Consider the following 22,221-nt stretch of genomic DNA (forward strand, 5'->3'; position numbering starts at 1 on the left):
CTCTCTCTCTCTCACACACACACACACACACACACACACACACACACGCTCTTTACTTTAGCAGCTTTGAAAACAATTGTTCATTAAAATCCTAAAGTGTAAACTGTTTAACTAGCAGTCATTTACACCTGCAAAGGCTATTGCTATAACAGATACACACACACCAAAGGCGTTGCTGAAAGGCATACAGCCAAAAAACAATTGCTATTAAATTTCACCAGTCAATTTATTAGAATATAATGAAAGGCCCCTGGGAAAATATTGTACAGATTATAAAATATGAATGCATGTTTTACTAGAGTATTAACATAGTTGTTTAAACTGTGGCAGAGGGCATGTGATTTGGGGAATAAATTCACTTAAAACTGAACTGAATGCTGCAATGAAAAACAGACGGTTAGGCAACAATTTTGCAGAATAGAAATGAGACTATATACAGTATTAAAGCCTGATATTTCCCCCATAAATTCTAATGAAACTGATATTAATGTTTGCAGGATGAAAACTTATTTTAACTATTTCCCTCAAAACAATGTAGTTTGAGCTAAGATATCCTAGAAGCCAAATTATCCAGAAGGTTTTTAAATTCAGGCCCAAGTCCAATGTTCTGTACAGGATATGACACTGGTTCTCCTTTCACAGTTGTGGCTCTCTTGTTACTTATAATTAACCCACAGTGCTTCTCTATTAAAACTGTTTACAGACGTTGTTGGTAATGAGTTACTGTCAGGACTCGGAGTCAGGAGTCTGGATACATTCGCTTTTTAGAACTCATGGCTGGGATTTGTCACTCATATCCATCTTGTCTCTGCAGTTATTCATTTAGCATATTTAAATGTGCTGTTTTTCTGCTTCACTTAGTAAGCACAAAGAAAGGAGGACCTAACCTCTGAGTGCCATCCAGAAACATCCATCTGCAGAGCAGATAAACAGGATCTTCACAAACCAACCAAGAGTCTTATATAGCAGCAAAAGAGAACCATCCGCACCCCGCCCAAGGAGAGACAGTAGAAGAGGGAGACACAAGAAAGTCATGTGTGTTTGGGAGGAAAGAAAGCCCAGACTGGAGATAGGAAATTGTGTGCAGAATGTGTTCTGTAATGCAGTTAACAGTACAGTAGCTAGGGAGTTAGACTGGAGAGGATTTTGTTATTTTGAAACATGTGCTGTGGTTTCTGGGATTCTCGACAAAGGCTGGCTTTAGGTTTGGAATGTTTAGCTGAAAACGCAAAAGGAAAGATGTCGCTCTGAGTGATGTAGCAAAACAGCTGTCTGCTATCAAGTTACCCTGGGTAAAGCTGAACCGAGGAAGGGGTGAGGGGATCGGCAGCATACAAGTCCCGGCCCAAATTGTCTTGCCTGATCTGCAATGGCCATTATTTCAAAACAATATCAATAGAATGAAAGGAATGGAGATTTTTTTGTAGTATTGTTTTCAGGTTTCTGATGTTCTGGTTCAAGAAATAACATGTCATGTTCATGTAGCAATCTACACACAGCTCACACCAATACTGTGACGGTCCACAAAGCACACTGACAAGTTATGGGCAAACATTGGGGCATCTTTGTAATTGCCTGATAGTAGCAGAGGGAGAATTCAGATTACATTCTAGATTTGTTCTTCGGGGTACAAGAAATAGTCACTGATGGGAATGAGATACTGGGCAAGGCAGAGAAGCTGTATTGTCAAAAGTAATTTTCACTCATGGACGCACAGCCAAGTGATGGATTCTTCTTAGCTCTCAACACACATTCATCAGATAAATAGGCATAAATATTATTTTTAATGGCATACTGTTAGTAATAAGTACAACCTAGCAAAAATCAGTCACAATCCTAATGCATGTAAGAAAATTCTAATAATTGTAAGGAAATCATAGAGTTCAGTACAACTTATCCTAAACCTAAAGTGATACACAGTATATTCATATATCCAGATCGCTTGACATCCTTCATTAACATCAGATCAAGTTGTAAATTGGCATGCTTTGACACAATCGTAATTACCAGCTAAGTTTACTTTGCTCGTACCCCTTTGATTACCTACAAGGCAAACTCCTGATCTGATCATATCAACAATCATTGTTAATTTTGAGCAACTTTGCACCTGCGTAGTAACCATTTTTGCTACGCAGCCAGGTTGTTGTCCTTTGCAGTTGCCTTTCCTTAATAAGTGAACTAAATCTTCACCATCAGAGAATCTTATGCTCAATTCATTAAAGTGACCGACTTGCAAAGCACAGAACTGCTTATTTTTGTCCTCTCCTTGTGCTTGTGTAATCATATGCATCCTTTAAATGAGCAACGTTGGCTGGATTGCACTGCCTGGGTCGAATCCACATTACCCATTACTCGCATGTTTATCGGATATCTTCCGTTTGCCTCCAGTCCGCGATTTTTTCCTCTTCGTTCACATTCCTGCTTCCAATCCATCTTTCTCGCGTGTCCCTCCGGTCACACAGCTGCTCGAAAACCGCTTTTTTGGGCGGGACCTTTTTTCCCTGCCCATTTTTTAAATTTTTTTTTAGCACACTTTTCTGTTATTTCGATCTTGCCTTATAAAGAAACATCATTGAAGATAATGATGCCTCTCTTCCCCCCACTGACAGCACTGATGGCTCTCTCCCGTTTCTTTTTTGGAAATTTGGAAGCATGTGGGAAGCTTTCGTGGGCATTTCCTATGCAGGACAGTTCAGTGCCTGAATTTTACTGAAGTTTCACTTCCTTGGAGAGTCATTATGTTCCCAATAGTCACTGGCCGAATCCGCATTCACCCCACACCCGCATTTTCTGCTTTTGCGGGCGGGAACAAATCTTCCCGACCTTTAAAAAAAAAATTATTGTTTTAAAATTACTTTTCCGTTATTTTGATATCATGATATATAGATAACGATGTCTTGTCTCTCTGATGCATTGACGGAGACCCAACAGTGTGCCTGCATGTCTCACACCCCATTTTCCTTGTGTGAGGTTATAGAACATCATCCCTGACAGTTTTCGAGGAAATGTAAAATGTCATTGGGGACTGATTATAACTTGGGGTAACATGGAGGAGTGATGGAGGTCCTGCTCTGTTTTCTTTATTTCGAATGATTGATTCACCGTAATTTCGATATTACAGTAATATAAAATAAAAAAAATAAAAAACAGTTAAAAAGGAAGTTTTGCGAGTCCGTTCTGAGGATGGATTCACCCCAAAATGATTTTTCAAACTACCAGATTTGATTCAGAAACAGCATAATCAATAAATCCAATGCTATGAAGTCAAAAACAGTCTTTTGCAGACTAAGGAGCACTTGCAAGTTGAATCAGCCAATAGGAACTCTCGGAACTGCCGGAGAGACAGGAAGGGGGTGGTTTTTTAAAAAAACCGCGTAAATTGCGCATTGGCCCGTTCACGGCCACCGTGAAACTCCCGTTGAAAACCTGTGACCACATATTCGGGAGAAATGCGAATGAAATGCGTCTGTTTAATGAGGTAATGTGACCGGCACTCGGGATTGCGTGGGGAATGCGGGGAACATGCAACTTAGAATAAGTAATGTGGATTCGACCCTGGTTTGGTGGTCTCCGCAGCCAATGGCATCTTTTCGAGAAGTGAGAAGCAAAAACTGAACACAAGATTAGGTGGGTTCATAGCTGCCTAAATAATATGTCTTAATGCAAAAATCTCAAAATGGAATTTCCGCCACATTTTACTTTGTGTCTTACAAAACTTGGAGGAAACGGTAGCAGTGGCAGACAAGTGGCAGAAATATAGCAGCCTCACTGTCCTTTACAATGCATGTATAATGACAGTCTTGGGTTATAATTATTTATCACATTACTCCATGGGAACCTCATACTTCTCCTTGAGGTTTGCCTGGCACCTACCCTATATTTCTTTTAATTCAGGTCTTTTAACTAAGGAGTTTTTCCTTTAAACATTGGTTTTATTGTCTGTTGCTAGCCTCAGGCGGTGGCATAGAGATTTTCTCAATAAATAGATAAGGCTGACTATTTCAAACTATTTTATTTTGCAATTTTATTTGTAAGCCATTCTGTTTCAGGAATTCAGGCAACATTACATAAACAAAAAAATGAGGCAAAAGAACTGAACGTTCAAGATTTATGAAGATTCTAGGATATGAAGCATACTCACAGTAAAGAGTAGAATTTGGGTTGCCAGTTCCAGGTAGGGAAATTCCTGGAGATTTGGGGGTGGAGCCTAGGGAGGGCCAGTTTTGGCAAGGTGAGGGATCTTGGTGGGGTGCAATGTAATACAACCTTCCCTCTGAAGCTGTCTTTCTTCCAGTGGATCTGATCTCTGTTGTCTTGATATCAGTTGTAATTCTGGGATGTTCCACCTGGATGTGGGAAACCCTAAGTGGAATCCATTCTAGCAGGGAAGATCAGAGTGTTTTATATCTACAAAACATTCATCTAAACAATCTTGGGAAATTTTGCAAAGACTTTACATCTTTCTGTTGAAGCTATAACAGTTGGGCTGACATCATGGGCTTCGATCCTAAACCTTGCTTCCATCTGCATTACACCCTTTTCTACTGTGGAGTGTGTTCCTCCATCCACCAGCATCTTTCAATGAACTTAAAGGCACCTAGTACCAAAGGAAAGTGCTGAGCAACACAGGACTGCCTCTGCAACAAAGAGGGGTGGAAGCTGAAACTGTGAGAAGACAACTGAATGCTGTCCCTTACTCAGGTTTCACAGAGGGACAAATCAGAATAAAAAATAGAAAGATCTGGGGTCTGTTTACCCTTTTGCTCTTTACTACCCTGGCACTATCCTTTGATGTGTAGACTTTGTGACACCTCATTTTCCTCTCTTTGTCACACTCTCCACCTTCGTACCATGGATGCAAGACATGCCATCCTGCCATCCACTGGCATCCTTAGACTAGATAGCTAGATAGAGATTTCTCAACTTTCCTATCCTGTACAGAGTTCCCACAATAAAGAACTCTTATTCCTTTTCCAAAGCTTAGCCAAAGCTCTGAGTATACGTTTATTTTTCTTTCCCACTCACACTCTGTGAGGGTGGAGAGATATCTCTGTGACCCTCAATATGGGGCATATTCCGTCACTCACCTGGTGAAGGATATGCCACCTTTCCACACATGTGAATGTGTGTAGCAGAGCACACAGTGAAGTCCAGTGAGAAGAGAGACAGGCGGTAAACCTTGTTTCTGTTAGCAGAAATGCCTAGTAAGCAAAGAAACATGGGATGTGGGAGTCTGCATTGCAGAGTGTGTAGGAATAAAGCACTGTGGTCTCATTTGATTGTGCAGGGGGCTTGCAGAGTAAAAAGCTTGACGCTTTGTATAGTTTGTTTGTCTGTAGCTCCTGAAGTAGCCCCTCCCTGCTGTGTGTGAAGGTTCTGTGTCAGTTGTAAAATGTCTGTTGGTGAAATCGTTTCTCTCTCTCTCCTGTGTAAGAGCTATGAATGTTTCTCTCAGTTTGTTGTATATATTCTTGTAAGTAGTTCTTAAATGAAACTCTTCTTTCACTAAACAAATTTATCTTAAATTATCTTTCATCCCAGAATTGATGAAGCAATAATTAAATCTGAACCAACCCATTTTACTATGCAACTCCAATGTCATATATACATAGTAGTTAATTTTCAGTGGTCTCCTATTGTATTTCTTTTTGTGTATGATGAATGTATACTCTGCTTTTTTCCCCAGCGAGGACCTAGAACATTGCTTGCATTGCTCTCCTCTCCTCAGTTTTATCTTCAAAACAACCTGGTGAGGTAGGTTACGATGTGTGTATGACTGGCCCAAGGTCACCCAGCAAGCTTCCACGGCAGAGTGGGGATCTGAATCTGGGCCTCCCAAATCCTAATCCGGCAGTCTGAAGCGCTACACTACACCACACTGGCTCTCAAATGGGAGTTCTGAACCTCAGTGATGGAACAGAACTTCTAAAATCTGTAGTTAAACTGAAATAACCAAAGCCCACAAGGACATTGTCTGGTTGTTGCAGAAGCTCATGTTGTATGAGTGATGAGTGAGGCGCATCAAGAATGGCTCTTGCCACAGGAGGGCATGCTACCTCTCTTTGCCTCCCTATCTTATTGGGCAACAGGCCATTGGCAACATCTCTGGAAAGAGTACAAAGAAAATGCAATTAATGTAATAAAATCAATCATGAAATCTCCCGTGCCTACTCATCAGTGTTCGAACAAGCCCTGGAATGAGATGAAGCTTATAGCTAGCAGTAGTTAACGCTGTGAATACAAGTTTCTAATCTTGGCCACTACTCATGGCACACAAAGAGAACTTTCACTTTCCCCAGGCAACCTGTATACTTGCAGAACTGCAGCCACTGGTAATCCAAATAGATGTAGCTGCTTGGTCCATAGCAAAATCCCAGAGCAAATGCCGTGTAATCCCAAAAGCCAGTATTTTAGTTGGCTTTAATAAATGGCATGGCATTGCTTGTTTTTATTCACAATGTTCTGCTTCTCCTCTTTTTTCCTGCATGATAGGGAGATCAGGGAGGTCTCTTCAGGGCCAAATTCCACTGCAGAGGAGCATCTGGATTGGATGAAGTTCTTAGGATGACAGGCGAAGAATGAAGTAGGTGCTGCTTCCTCGCAGTGTCATCCCCACATTGCTCCCTGAAATGAGAATGTCAAAAATCACATGGGAATTCGAGGTTAAATTATGACAACTACATAAGCATCGAAAGCCAAAGTTGGGTATTATTAGCAAAGCTGTTTACACATAGCCCTGGCCCTTTCACTACTACAAATACAATTTCTTTCTTACTGGAAACCATGCCAAATGGCATCATAAGGGAGCACTTACAACTCTGCTCCCATATTACAAGAATATGGTTTCAATCCACGTCCATCATGCAGGAACATGCTTTTGTGGAAATGTGTTTAGTTGCACATTTATAGATTGAGAAGGAATGGTTATTTCTCTCCCCTCTGGACACAGTTTTGGGGCCAGTGGTTGTTTTCTTACTAACGTCAGATTGGAAAGCAATTTTTGCCAACCCTTCCCTACTCCCACTGCAGAGCCCGTAGTTCCCACGACTGTTTGTGGGAGCTGCCTGAAATCCAGAGGCAACTGGAGGCAAGGCTGTGGCAGGAGGGAGATGGGAAAGTTCTGTTCCTTGAGCAGAGCTCTGCTGATACTAGTTTGGACCCAACCCAAGATGAGTATGAACTTCTGAATATGCTCAGCTCAAAGCACTGTGGCCCAACTCCAGCCAACTTTCCCCCCCGCCTAAGTACTTCTACAGATGCAGGCTCAGCTAGGCCCTTTGGTTTCTAGAAAATCCTTTCTCTCCTACTGCTGGTTAAACCCTATAACCTTTGCTTTTATCATGGGAAATTCTTGGCTTGTCAAATGCAAGATGAGCACTAAGAGTACTGTAAAGAAACTAACTTTTCAAAGTAAACTACTTTGTTGCAGCAAACCGAGTTACGTATGGTACCTGAAAGACTCATGGATTTTTTGTGGCTTAAGTTTTGTGGTCAGCTGCTTGAAGCAGATCCTCAGCTGACAGACATAGTCATGCAGAGCTACAAATTATAAATTGCAAAAAAAGTAAATAATAGGCTTAAAAGACAATGAAATACAGGCAGTGGTTCTATGTAAAACAGAAATATATTCACAATTACTAGTGATAATTCACAAGCCTTGGTAGTGATCAGTTTGGGCATATATTAATGCCTGTAGTTAGTGAGAAAAATCTGGTCTTCAAACTGATGAATTTTAGTTCAGCAGTTTCATCTGGAGTCATCCTCTGTTTTTTTTAAAGAATAGAATGTCCCAGTTTATGAATATTATCATTTTTTTCAAATGTTAGATTTGTTAGAGTTGTGTATGTTTATTCTTTTGCAGAGACTAGCCTGCTTGCTCTATGTCGGCAGAACAGTACTGTTGACAGAAGATGACTTCTATCAATCACACTGGAGGATAAGCAAGTGATTTAACCTCACAGTGCAGCTGATTTTATTAGCGCTTGTGATAGCATTGGCTGAACAGATGTAAGAGCCTGGGTTGATTAGAAGGTCTAGTTCTTGTGTCTGTGAAGTTGTTGCTACTAAGAAGGTGTTTTAGACTGAGGGCCTGTCTGGAAACAAAGAAAAGCCAAGGCCTCTGACAGAAAATTATCATTGTTAAAGACAGGAGTAGATTATAGAAGTTACATTCAAAAGAACTTCAAAGGAAGGCTCCAGAATTTCTCACCAGTGACAGATGTTAATCAGTGTATTAAAACTAAGGAGAGTGTATCTCCAATTACTGCTATTGTGGATGGTCACCGTGCTTATCTTAAGCACATTTAAATTTTACATAAGAATGCCATACTATGCATACCTTATGTTTCATGGTCTTTTGATTCCACTATATGTAATTTTCCCCTCTTTATGTCTGCCACCTGAGGATTCATTTTATAATCTGATGAAGTGGTCTTTAGTCCTCAAAGCGTATGCCTTAATACACTGCTAGTGTTTTACCTGTATGTTGTTTTCCTAAGATTTGTGAGTTATAGGACTTTTGTACTTCGACTGACCTGAAGCTATCCACAGCAAGTTCTTTTTGGCACTTACATTTAATGCAGCACAAACAGGATTTTAATGAATGATTGCTGTACATCCGTGTTGAATATATAGAGTATATAGCCTTGGACTGGGGATTTTGATTCTTTGCATAGCAGTGAGAATCACTGGATGGTATTAGGAGTGTCACTTTTCCCCCCACATAACTGTATGCATGCCACCTGGATGGAAGTATGGGGAAAACATCTGATAACCATGTATCTTTTTGAAGGTGGAAAAGGGTGAGGCTGTTGCTCATAGTAATACATGCTGTGTATACTTTAATTCCTTGGTCCAGTAATAAGTAATAGCAAGATCATTTTGATCCCAAAAAACCACGGGCAGTCAGAACAGGCAATACCGCCCATTGCCAAGTTCTGCAAAAGGCAGCTTCATAGAATCATAGATGCTTTCCTGGAGCAAATCTGAATTATACAAGACTCTGGGCTCAGCAAGGAATGCTCCTCTGTCTTGTACAGTGCCTCCACTCACACACATTCAGGAAGAAAGAGCCAAACTGAGCCTGTTTATTGACAGGCTTGTTTTCTAGCTGCAGGGATCCCCCCCCCCCAATTTTTGATATGGAGGAATATTAAGTCATGCACACTTGTATTTGCGGTATGAAGGGATATAGCCCTGCTACATCCTTAGTGCAAACACCTCTGTCTTGCTTTTCAAATGCAAATTGCAGGGCTGCACTCCCCAATTTGCATCAGGGCCGTGAGAGAAGGGGTTTACCTCTTCAAACTTATTTGCTGTTGCTTGCTTAATCTGATTCCCCTGCATGACTGTGTGCATTTTAAGTTATGTACTTCAAAAACACAGCTTTCCACCCCCCCCCCTTTAAAATACTAAATAAACAGAGGACCTGGTTTTGATTAGCAATACCAAGTGGAAGCTGAAGGGTTAAACCCTGTCTGACTTTGCTGCTTGGCCCCAATGCAAACTGGGACAGCACAAGCTTGAAATTTTACATATTTAAGGCAGAAAATATGAGGGTTGACTACTTATAGCCCTGGTATTTTTTTCCCCTAGCTGTGACGGACCAGCTAACATCAACCAGATACTATAACTGCTGCATACGTGCCAAGTTTAATCTCTTGGCTATGACCTTAAAGTGTGAAAACTGCTCAAACAGATCTAATCCAGAATACGCTCTTGACTGATACCTCTCCTGCATATCTTTCTCATGAATATGTACCTCTGAGCATAAATTGAAAAGCAGAGAACAAAACACATTCAAGGAAACGGCTAACATCTTCCAGGAAAGAATATTTCCCTTCACCAATCACACCCTCCTTGAAATAATAAAGCCTAACGCAGGGAGGCAGCTGACGTCATGGCCTCGGTGGCACAGTTTGCGCAGGTTGGTGCTTGCACCTGCCTGAAGAGCCGTGGGCAGGAAACAGCAGAGAGGAGTTGGCTTTTGACTTGAGCACACAGTGACGGTTGCTTCACCTTGCCTATTTTTTTCTGAACCCTACTGCTTACGGGTACAGGGCAGCAAGTCATATACCCAGTGCATAGTTGCACCTCTGAGGAGAGGCACAGGATAAAATGGAAGAAAGCTACCTGGGAGAAAATGGAGAGTCAACACAGGCAGATGAAGCTGTTCAAATTCACACAGCGTTGCCCACAATGAGCCCGGAGCTAAAATCAATAGCAGATACATGCAGCAAAATGTGCTGACTATGAAGTACTGTAGTGCCAAGATAGTGAAAGGGGATTGTATATTGCTTTATTTAGACTGCAGGTGGGGGGCACTCACTTTTTAAAAAGAATGTTTCTGCGCATAAAGAAAATCCCTGAACTAACAAAGGGCCCACTGCGATTTCCTCCAATAACACTGGGTAGTTTTTCTTCTTGTAAGAGCCAAAATTCAAAAAGAAACATTGAACCTGATCGTGCCAAGATGAACGCCAATAAAAATAAGGAATTTCAAATATAGGGCTGATAAAATTCTGCCAATTAAAGAAATCAAACATATAGATGTACTACACTTCCCCACTCCCATTTTTAAGCATTTGACACACGTGGCTTTTTAACTACGCTTGGATCGCACACTAAATCTCCATTAATAGAAAACATTTTCTATCAGCCAAATGGTGATTACCTCCCCCCTCCACTGCTCCCAAATGCTGGTCCTGGGGCACAGGGAACATGGGGTAAGGGAAGAACTGGCAAAATTACTCCTCCCCCCTATTTTGCTAGTGAAAATTTACAACAGTTTATACTTCTATGCCATGCTGGAGCAAGTCAAAAATACTCTTCTCACAAGTACACTGTTATGGAAAAGTAACAGCTCATCCCTCTTCCTGAAGTGGAAGTTCTTGGAAACTTTGGTGAATTCTCTGGGATATTGCCATGATGCACCAATTCTGATCCAATTGCATTGGCTACCAACTGTAATCCAGAATACTAGTTTTTAGCTTTTAAATGCCTAAAGGGCATGGGAACAGAATACCTGAAAGATCACCTTCAATATAAATTAAACCAGATACAAAGATCAAGCTTTTTGTATGATCACATTCAAGGGCTGGCAGTTAACACGACAGGGCAAGATTAAGAGACCATCTCTCCTGTTATGCATAACTGGCACTTTTCTTTGCAATCTTTAGAAAGGATGCAAGTACTTGTTAATAATGGTGTGCAAAACAAAAGAAACAAGCTGGAAATACACCCGGAAATTGTCATTTCATTTTGTTAAAGCAGCTTCCAGAACGGTGAATCAAATCCAGGGAACCAAATTATGATGACACCCTCCCACTCAAAAGTTTGTGTGTTTCTTTTCATTTCTTACCTCACAGCAGTGGCAGCATCCTGTCTTCCTTAACAGCATTCACAAATCGGATGACAAGGGGAGAGAGCCCTCACATTATTAATTAACTCTGTTGGCAGGAGGGGAGGGAATGTGCTCCATACATTCGAGTGCATCTTTTTTTCTCCCATCACTACCAAGCATTGGTTTCCTGCCAATCGGGTCCTTGGAAAGGGAGAACTCGCCTTGCCTATTGGCTTTGGAAATGTTTGTCAGCTCAGCGGGAATGGGCAGAATTCAATCATAGGCTGCAATTCTAAAGACACTTCTCTGGGAGTAAGAACATGGGTCTTACATTTGAGTATAGCTGTTGGGGGGGGGATGTGCATCTTGGTGAGTTTTGCAGTGCTACTTGGGAACTGGTCTGTCTCCCCAATCCCCATCAGGGCACTCAGATGTGTTGGTCACTGTGAGGAAAACTGCCATGGGGAGGTCTGTTCAAACTGTCAAACTTGATAAAAGCCCCAGACTTCAATCATAGGCTGCTATTTTAAGGACATTTCCCTGAGAGTAAACATTATTGAATAATAAAGGACTTACATCTAAGTAGACCTGTTTAGGATTGCTCCCCGCCCCCTCCTGTGAGCCATCTGACTACATCCCACAGCAGAAGGAAAGCTTATGGGGAAAATACAGGACTTTTTAGGTAGGGGAGGGGGATTCAATCATGCTGCCTGCACTTGGGAGATGGAGACTGGTGGTGATTAATGCAAGAGCACCTCCTTATCAAAGGAACGAAACTGCAAAGCATAAGGAAGTATGGCACCAACAGGGACTAGCAGGATGCAAAAGTAATAATTTATTGGCACTATAGAAAAAGAAAAAATGAACAAAGCAGTATTGTCTTTAATGCTGCCGCTGTCCCACTACCCCTTTGCCAGCCAGTTTCCTGCCATAGCGTGCACCTGCTGACAGTTGCCTTCTTCAGGGTCCGTTGTGCGTGTGCATGTGACGTAACTGAGGAAAAACTTAGTGGATCAATGCTTTAGAGGGAGGACTGTGTTCTGTGCAATTCTGGTTCCATTAAGCGCAAAAACAGCTTCCCCAAAGAACCTGGAAGCCCTCATTGTAAAGAATGGGGCTGAAATTCATGATAACAAAAAAGGTCAAATGTATTAGATCTGAGCCAGCAAAACCCCATCCAGAAAAAAAAAAACAATAACAGTATATATTTTCTTTGGAAACTCTGGATCCAAAACTGAAACAGAAATTTCTTCCGTGCATGCCTCTGCTTGCTAATTCTCATAGCTTTCAGTTGGACTTGAGCTGGCTCCATTATAAATCTACATGGAATATTCTTTCCACGTGTGCATGTGCGTAGGCATGCAGACTCACAGCTTTCCTAGATACTAAGCTGCCTTGAAGGTGCCACTCACCAAAAGGTGGGATAAGATTATTTTAGTAAATATATACCAATAAATAATGCTTGTGGTTTGCCTCTGATAGGCTGTTAATTGCTTGTAATTATAGAACACACAGGAGACTATGGCATATTTGCAGTATCTGTTTATTGACATACATAAAAACACAGCATATTATATGCAAAGAGACTCTAAAGCAGTCAGCATGACTGCTAACCCAGCTTAAGATTTCCACAGAGCAACTCTTGCAACTTTCCTCTGATGTACCTAGGTTTACCATGTGCCCACTTATGGTGGGTACTGTCCTGTGGATTTGCTCCATTGCCTGCTGCTGCTCTGAGCAGCTGGGGGAGAAAAATAAAGGGGGGGAAGGCTTCAGCCTAGGCACCAGAATGTCACTTCAGGGTATGACATAGAAGTGACAGCAGGTAGCTCTAGGAATCATGGAAAGCTCTATAGTGAAACAGAGCTTTACCATAGAGTAACGACGATGCCTAGACCTACCCTGTCATGTAACTGGAAGTGATGTACTGACAATAGCAATGTCACATGCTTCCCACGTCAAAACCACCCACGAATTTCGAGTTCTGTCTGTGCCCAATCTCAAGTTGTTGCTTCTCTGCCTTTCTTACCAGCTGAATGCTGTGACAATCTAAAAGACATTAAGGAGTAGCACCCTTTATTGTTAAGGAGAAAGTAACACATTAGGCAAACCCCTAGTGATTGGATTCATTTTCAATAGTCAAGGCAACCGAACTTGTAATAGTATAATCAAACTCTAAGCAATCTTGGATTAAAGTAAAACTTGGTCAGTTGGCTGACCTCTACTACCCAAACATGAAGGACCCTAGTCAGAGGTTCCTTTACGCTATGCCCGTCTTGGGACCAAGTCCTGCTCTTCACTCCACTATGTAAAATGCTATCAGCAACCACAGGAGCATCCAAGATGACTGGCTGACTTTTGTATGTATTTTCATCTGAAAACAGTCACAAGTTTGAATGCCTCATCAACTTCCACAAGTTTTTTTCTGCTTGTAGGTCACAGTAACAACAACAACAAAATTGATTTTGCTGAACATTACCGTATGAAAACAAAGAAATATTAAGCGTAGCCTATAGTGACCTGGCTTTCCTCGCTTCCTTCATTCCTCTCTTCCTTCATTTGCAGAACTGTATCTTTTCCCTCTACGTTTACATCCCTTTGACTAAGCCCTGTTAACAGGGATGGGCCGAGTTACTCAGCTGGGTGGGAAAGCACTCTGCGTGCCCTCTAATACACTCTTCCATATTTCACGTGGCACTGAAGACAAACTTGAGAGCAGAGATCACAACTGACAATGGAAAAGAAACAGCACCCATCTTAAAGATATCTGTAAAATGTGGGTACAGCCCTGGCTTGCCTACAGCTCCATTTGAGGATCTCAGCATACCCACTGACTGTTTTCATACAAAACTCAGCCAGTCATCTTGGATGCTCCTGTGGTTGCTGATAGCATTTTACATAGATGGCTAATTCTGGATTGGGAGGGTCCCATAAGGTAAAGATCAGGTCAGAGCAAAGCTCAAGAAATTTGAGAAATGCTGATTTAAATCATTTTGGGGAACTGCTGCTAGATTACTTTTGCTCCAGTTTGACCTTTAAAGAAGTTAGCCTTACCAACTACACAGATTTGACTGCCAATGATGTTTAGCTCAGCAGCAAAATTCCAATTCAGCCTTGCAGATTAATATTACACAATCAGATGATCAACAACTTGCTGGGGGGGGGGAGGCAATCTCATTTTCCCTTCCCCATTATTTTCTTTTCCCCTTCCCTGAAAGCCACCATAGCTGCTTCCCTTTTCCTGCTTCCTGCTCATTCACCAGCCAACCTGCCTTTTCTATCCTCCTATCTTCAGCTTCCCCTCTTCCTCTCTTCCTGCTAGCCTCTACCTGGGACAACTGTGGTGGGCCAGTTGCACAGTGCCAGCTGGTGGGTTAGGCCAAGTTGTGCAGTGAGGTAACTGCAAAGCCTTGTGTGTGTGGGGGGGGGTGTCCTCATTTCCCCCATATCTTCCTCCCCACACTATTTCCTCTTTCCCTCTTCCTGATAACCTCCATATCCTCATTTTTTCCTTACTTCTTTCTTTCCTGCCCACCCACTAGCCAACCTTTTATCGTCTCCCATCTTCAGCTATGTTTATTTGCTTCATTTATACCCCACCTTTCTCCACAATAGGGATCAAGAGCAGTGTACAGCAATCTCTTCTTCTTGATTTTATCCTCACAACAATCCTGTGAGGTAGGTTAGGCTGTGTGTGACTGGAATAAGGCCATCCATTTTGCTTCCATGGCAGAGTGGGGAATCTAACGTGGGTATGGTTGCCAGGTCCCCTTACCCTCCGGGTGAGAGATGGGAGACCTGGCACTCACCTTTGTTGATGTCTGTGCACGCATGCAAGGCATGCATGTGCTCCCAGGCTGCACAATGACATCACTTCCAGGAAGTGATATCATTGCACAGGACATTGTACTGCCTCTGGGAGCACTCCCGCACTCTGCAGCAGGCCGATTTTGGCCTGTTCGGGGCTGAATCGGGCCCATTTGGGGTCGAAATTGGCCTGCTGTGAAGCACAGGAGCTCTCCAGGCTCCTTCCAGCAGCACTCCTGTGCTCCCCAGCAGGCCAAATCAGGCCTGTTTGGCGCTGAAATTGGCCCACTGCAGAACGTGCCTCGCTACCTGGGAGCGAGCCCCGGGAGGGGCATTCCTCCGCCTTTTCCTCCTGCCAGCCAGGTAAGCCATGGTGGGGGGCGGAGGGTGGGAGCGGAAAATCACCCACCCCCAGCAGGGGACTGGTAACCCTAAACGTAGGTCTCCTAGACCCTAGCGTGAAACTCTAACCACTACACCACATTGGCTTTTATGAGCCAGCTGCTGTTGAACAGTAACAAGCAGCCAGGCCTGGGTGAGTAATGCAAGTCGTGTGGTAGCAAGTCAGCCAGCGGTTGCTGCCAGGCCTGGCTCCAATGAGTCATCTCTCAAAGGCAAGGACAGCCCTGAACAGGGGCCTGCCCCTCCTGCTACTTTTTACAGACAGAAACCAAGGGTTTAAGGCTGGCAGTTTTGGGTGCCTAGCAATGGCCAATGAGGGCATTTGTTTCTTATAGCTACAGGTGCTGTTTCTATTATTTTAGGAGGGGGTATCCCAGTTTTTAAAATTATTATTTTATATTTCAGATTTTTCTGCAGTCCCTGACCTGTAGTATTTTTCAGGCTTGTAGAAAGATCTCTCTTGTCCGTTCTTGGCTCCAGTATCTGGATTTAAGTATCCACAGATCTGGCTATGTTGAGAATTATATATAATGCTGATAGCCTTACTGGAATCTCCTCCTTGCAAGATGCTATATTAGTGGGCTAGGTTTTCTTTGTGGGGAAGACTGGAGGAGTTATCTGATGGCTTCCAGACATACATAGTCCAACTCTCCACAGCTCAAGATGAAGCAAGGATTTCAATATCCATAATAACTACAGAGCACGTGTTCTAAAATATATCACTCCCACATTAAGAGAAACATTCTAATTAGACTTTATAAATCTGCATGATTAAAGGGAAATAAAGATGACCTAACAATTTAATCTTCCCCAGCCACAAAAAGACCACAGATGGTATCATACAAAGGTTACCGTTTCCCCCTTGGTACCTTGTTAACAGAATGTGTATCCAGTTTTCTCTTCAACTGGCACAGCCCTGCTCTATAGGCTGATTCCCATTCTGCTTGTCTAAGGCTATGGAAGAACTTCCAAGGCTCGGTCCTCTGTTGGGATGATGTTGAGGGCAGAATGTACTAGTGAGTATGAAGAACCTTACCAGTGAATGAGTATTTGTTGAAATTTCAGCTACATAGGAAAATGGGAGGCAGATCAACATTATTTTTAAAAATGTATTTCATTTATACCCTGACTTTCAAAGCAGCTTTCTCCTCTGTTCCATTTTATTCTCCACAACCCTGTGAGGTAGGAGGACTAGAGTGTGTGACTGTCTTGAGGTTACCCAGCAAGTTTCTAGAGCCAAGTGGGAATTTGAACTTGGGTGTCCCGAATCTGACTCCCTAACCAATATACAACTCTCCCAGATTGTAATCTGACACCTTAACCACTCTGCAACACTGGTGTAGATGCCCAAGGATGAATAAAAGCTTTTAAAAATATTTTCTCTTAATGAATGCATAAAGCTGTCTTATGCTCAGACTATCGGCCTATTAAGGTCATTACTGTTTACTCTGAGTGGCAGAAATTCTCCAGGGTCCCTTTTACATTCCTTACAACCTGATTCTTTTAACTGATGATGCTGAGGATGGAACAGGCAAGTAGTCCCTATTTCAGAAGGAATACTTCTGAACATTTCCGCAAGCCATTTTACAGATGATTGTTTTTTAGAATGTCTTGGGAATTAATGCGTGTTAAGGTTTACCTTGCCAACAGGCAAAAGGGTATGGATGGCTAGCTAACTCAAGTGGTGATACGCATATTATGGCAACACTGGATGAATTGAAGTTTTATATTCACCTGCTTGTTTAATTTAAAATCCTTTTATGACTCTCAACTTAAAAGACCTATATTAAGAAGCATCAAATGTGATCTTCTAAAAAGGAGGGTTGGAGCGTGGTGTTCTTTATCATACGACGAAACAAAAAGACATGCTGATTTTTTGGTTTCCTGTTCTTACCTACAAAAGTTGGATGCCTTCCTTTTAATTTTTCCTGGACTTCCAGCATAGCACATCCCACTTGCTATTCTACATTCTGTTTCCCAGTGCCTGTTACTTATAGAACAATGCACTATTCTCTTTCCAATTAATGCCTATTCAGGTCTACTATACTGTCCAAATTACTTTTAAAGTAAGTCACTGCTTGCATGTGGCCATTTGATTTTCACTGTACTACCAAAGTCAGATCAGAGTCATTTGTTTTCCCTCTTCCCCAGTAGAAATTCCGCATAATACACTAAGTTATGCATGCACATAACTCTTGGGGTGGGGGAGGGGGATTGAGAGATCCGCTCACAGCTCACCGAAGCCACGCTCCATTTATTTATTCAGTAGATGCTATAGAACTTACAGGCACATATTTAATAATACCCCAAATAAATCCCACATTTCAGTGGGATATACATTTGAGCATGCCTATTTAGTACATTTTTAACACTGCCCTTCCTTCAAAGAACTCAGGGCAGTACACATCATTTCCCTCTTCTTCTATTTTATTCTCACAACCACCTTGTGTGGTGGATCAGGATAAGAGGGTATAACTGGCCTAAGGTTACCCAGTTTGCTTTGTAGTAGAGTAGGGATTTGAATTTGGGTTCCCCAGATCTTAGTCTGACACTAACTACACCAGCTTTAGGACTACAGGCTTTCACAATTCAACCAGACAGACTTTGGTATTCTAAACGCGTTGTGCATTGTACTAGTGCAATATTTAACAACTCAATTTGTCTGCACTAAAGCATGCTTTGCTTTAATAAGCTGGATTGTGGCAGGTGGGATTCATACCGCCGCTTTCTCATATGTGAGGCCTCATTAAAAAGATCACCGTTTATTCTGTGGGCAGGGCACAAAATTTTTGTTATGTGTATGTCCTCTTAAAAATTTACAAGACAGGCAAGTCTATGAAATACTGAATGTTATATACCTGCAATCTGCCATGTGTCAATTAATAAGAAAGAAAGTAATGGGTACAGGGAAGCAATTCTTACCTAGCTGCGTAGCCATATAAATCACACACTCTGCTTAACTTGATAAGTGCCTAAAATCATTCTGCATACCATATCTTGCTCCGCAATCTTCTATTTTTTGCTTAGTTTTATTTTCAGTCCCAAATTCATTTATTATGAAATCACTTGCTATAGTACCTATCCAGAGGTCCGTCTTCTAGTTCCGCAGCAACACCAACTCTATTCCTGATTCAGCAGATCCATGAAACAAAGCACAAGGAACAAAAAATATCCCAAATAATGTTTCATATGCAAGGCATAAATGCACCTTTAAGTCTCTCTTGAACTGGTTGTGCTATGTGCAAATGCTATTCATTTCAAATCAAACAGAAGAAAATCCAGCGGTATGTTAAGAGATCAGCTTGCAGTGAAAATGCAACCCAAAACTGATTTAAGCTTCACAGAAGGCACCCTTCCAGCTTGAACTTTAACTTACATACATAGCAGGACTTAATTCTTTGCCAATACATTTAGGGCTGAGCTTAGCAACCTTTCCTTACAAAAATTCAAAATGCCCGTTCTTTTTTTTTTTTTTTAAGGTTGCTTATCAGCCAAAACCCACACAAACCCATTGGTCTTATAACTTGATGTCTCAACATTATTTTAAAGTTGATTTCATGATCTATTGGTCTTGTGCACGTCTATCCCACCCTTCCTCAGAGTGGCATATGTGGTTCTTCTTTTAGTATTTTATCCTCACATCAACCCTCTGAGGTAGGTTAGGCTGAGAGAACAGAGCTGTTTCATTGTCACCCAGTGAAGCTTCATTCATCGCAGTGGTGGGGATTTGAATCCGGATGAGTCTCGTAGATCCTAGCCCCCAACCCTCTCAGCACTGTACCACACTGATTATTTGCTTGCTTCGTATATTTTGGATTTGATAGTTTCCAAATACTGAGCCAAAAGGAGGCAAGGCTCTTTGCGCTACTGCCCGGGACTTTAAGACAAGGTTTAAATGATCCATTCTTCAGCCCAGAATGACACTATTCCATTCATATCTCATCCTTCCTCCTAGGATCTTAGGGTGGCATCATAGGGTTAACATAATATTATTCATACAATCAACCATTCTAAGATACAATGAGCAATGCCCGGTGCCGCCCAATTAATATAACAGCTGATTAGAAAACAGAATCTACATCTACCTAATATTCTTTGCTACATTGTGCGTCACACACAGCAAGGGTAATGTATAGTATCTATAAGCATATAAAGTATTCTTTTCCTTAGTTCTATATAACCAATATTGTCTACAGACACTTCTTTGGAAATCGTGGGTCCTTTTTCTGAGAATAATTTCTTAAACAAATAAAGAAATTAAGTACCAAGGATTTCAAATAAGGTCTCCCAATATACAAGCTCCACTCTAAGGCTGCTGGATCACCAACTATCCCAGTGTGCCTAGTACAAGATATGAATTAAATAATAGTCCTTTGGAAATTATTAAATGACTTGGCTAAAGCCACAAATCCTTTGTGTGGCAAAAGCTTTGAAGACAATCCAACACCGGCATGTGGAAATTATAATCTAGGATCAAGCCCAAGCTCTGCCATTAATTCTCTAGGTCATATTGTCCCAACATTCATTTCTTCTTTTCTGAACCTTGAATTGAAAAATGAGGCACAGCTTACACATCTATTATATGGAGACAGTATGGAAGAAAGACCCCTAAACAGCCTTAGCCTTGCTTTAGTCATTCTGGAGAGCCACTACACATCACCATAAGGAAACATGCTGCACAACTGTAGCTAGTGCAGGCATGTTCCTTTTAACGTGGAAGTATAATGGGATGACCAGCTCCCCATGTTGAGTCAGGCAGAGTAAACCTTGGCAATTTCTCAATCATAAAGACTGTGATAAAGATCCTGGTAAAGAAAGACTCAGTGGCTACAGTGTTGGGCTATCACTATGGAGTACAGAGTTTGAATCCTCCCCCCCTCAAACCACGAAGCTCACTTGGTCACCCTGAGCCATTCTTTATATTTCAGCTTAACCCACCTTGCAGGGTTCTTGTGAGGATTTAAAGAAAAGGCAAGCTAGATCATGCATACTGCTTTGATCTCTTGAAAAAAGAAGGTGGGGGAGAGATCATATGGCACAGAAATAGTAATTAGCACTTTCCACCCCCTTTCTGATAGGGGTCCTATAGCTTTTACATTCCGGAGGGGGAGCTCCGTTAGTCTGTGACAGCCAAATAAAGCAGGAGTCCACTGGTAACAAAATCTGTTCCAGCATAAGCTTTCATAAATCAGGGCTCACTTAATCACCGTATTACTTCAATGACCGGCAAAAATTCAAACCAGGCAACCTGTCTGTCTCACCCTGCAGTAAAAGCAAAAAGCAAACGGGAGTCTTGTCACACCTTTACAAAAGAACAAGAGTGTAATTTTCCCTACAAGGCGGAATCAGCACCGTGCCGGGAAAGCTACACCTGCCGGCTCCTTCCTCGCTGCGGCCCCTCCTAAGGGCGCAGGGTTCAGCGCTGGTGCCACAGAGGGCCAGCCCTCGATCGCTGCTTCCCGGGCACCCCGCACGCGCGCCAGTACAGCGCCCTTACCCTCTGCCTTGTGCTGGGAAACGCTCCTCCTCCCACCCTGGCCAAGCCAAGCCAAGCCAGGCCAGGCAGGAAACTGGATTCCGAGCAGCTGCAGCTCCTGTCTGTGCCGCCGCCTTCCAAGATTTAGACGGGCGCTTCCTACGTGCGCGCCCGGCAAGCGCTGCTGCCATCCAGCCTCTCCCCAGCCGAGGGAGGAGGAGGAGGAGGGGGAAAAGAGAGCTAACCCGAGAGGCGCTAGCGAGCCTCGGTAGTCTTCGCAATCCGGCAGCGCAGAAGCAACGGAGCTATTCCTGGGCGGCGGCTGTCGGTGCGGCGCAAATTTCGAGCCTGGGCGCGTTTATGAAGGGTGGGAAGCAAGAAGACAAGCAGGACGCACGTGGTTGGGCTGCGGTGGTTGTGGGGAGGAACCGGCGCCCACGCCTGAAGCCCGAGGGGCAGGATCCCCAGCGTTTGCACGCCTCGTTTTGCACAAACCCGGGTGGGTCGCGTCTCGGCAGCCAGCTCAGTTTGGAGTTAAATTTCCACGAGACCCGCTTCCAATTAAGACGGTTCCGCCGGACAGCCTTGCCGCCGGACAGCCTTGCCGCTGGAGCGCTACTGGGTGCATTCCACGAGGCCCTCCTCTCAGGAAAGTGGACGAAGGCTTGCTGCTTGACAGAAACGTGCCTGAAGTCGAAGGGCGCCTAAATCATCTGGGCGTAAATGTCGCTTGGGGAATCGGAAAATCCCGATGCGTTCTGAGGCGCGCGTTGCTTCCCAAGTATAAGTTAACGCTGTATTGGAACGTCCAAATACGTGCAAGAACCAGCTTTATTTATTAGACCCTCGAATCTCTGTCTTGTGATAAGGCTGCTAGTTTTATCCTTTCTGTTGGCGTTTCACTATGCTCAGGAGGATTTTTGGTGCTGAAATTTGCCATACACCATAAGAAAAAGAACCTAGATGGGATTGTAAATTCTTAGTAAAAAAATCCTTTCATCATTCTTGTCAGGGAATAAATCCTCTTCCTCTAGGTATGCGTGGTTTTTAATAAAAGGAGAGTGCCTCTGAGCATATGTTGAGTGCATATCCCACACTCATATGGAGAAGGGTTTACAACCACAGTGAAACATTTTTACTTGCCTTTTAGTGTGCTTTGCAAACTGACCTTTTGAAAAGGGGTGAGAAAATTACA

At 42.6% G+C, this 22,221-nt stretch overlaps 1 long non-coding RNA gene across 1 annotated transcript; it reads right to left on the bottom strand.

The window, feature by feature from the left end:
- Positions 1-207: 207 nt before the first annotated feature.
- On the bottom strand, positions 208-21,594 carry LOC129333807 (uncharacterized). Its single transcript, XR_008597452.1, has 2 exons — positions 21,048-21,594; positions 208-6,624 (listed from the first exon to the last, which is right to left on the bottom strand). It is a non-coding gene; the product is annotated as an uncharacterized LOC129333807 (long non-coding RNA).
- Between the last annotated feature and the right edge of the window lie 627 nt (positions 21,595-22,221).

This window comes from Eublepharis macularius, chromosome 7 (genome assembly GCF_028583425.1).
Source record: "Eublepharis macularius isolate TG4126 chromosome 7, MPM_Emac_v1.0, whole genome shotgun sequence".
NCBI classification, from domain to species: Eukaryota; Metazoa; Chordata; class Lepidosauria; order Squamata; family Eublepharidae; genus Eublepharis; species Eublepharis macularius.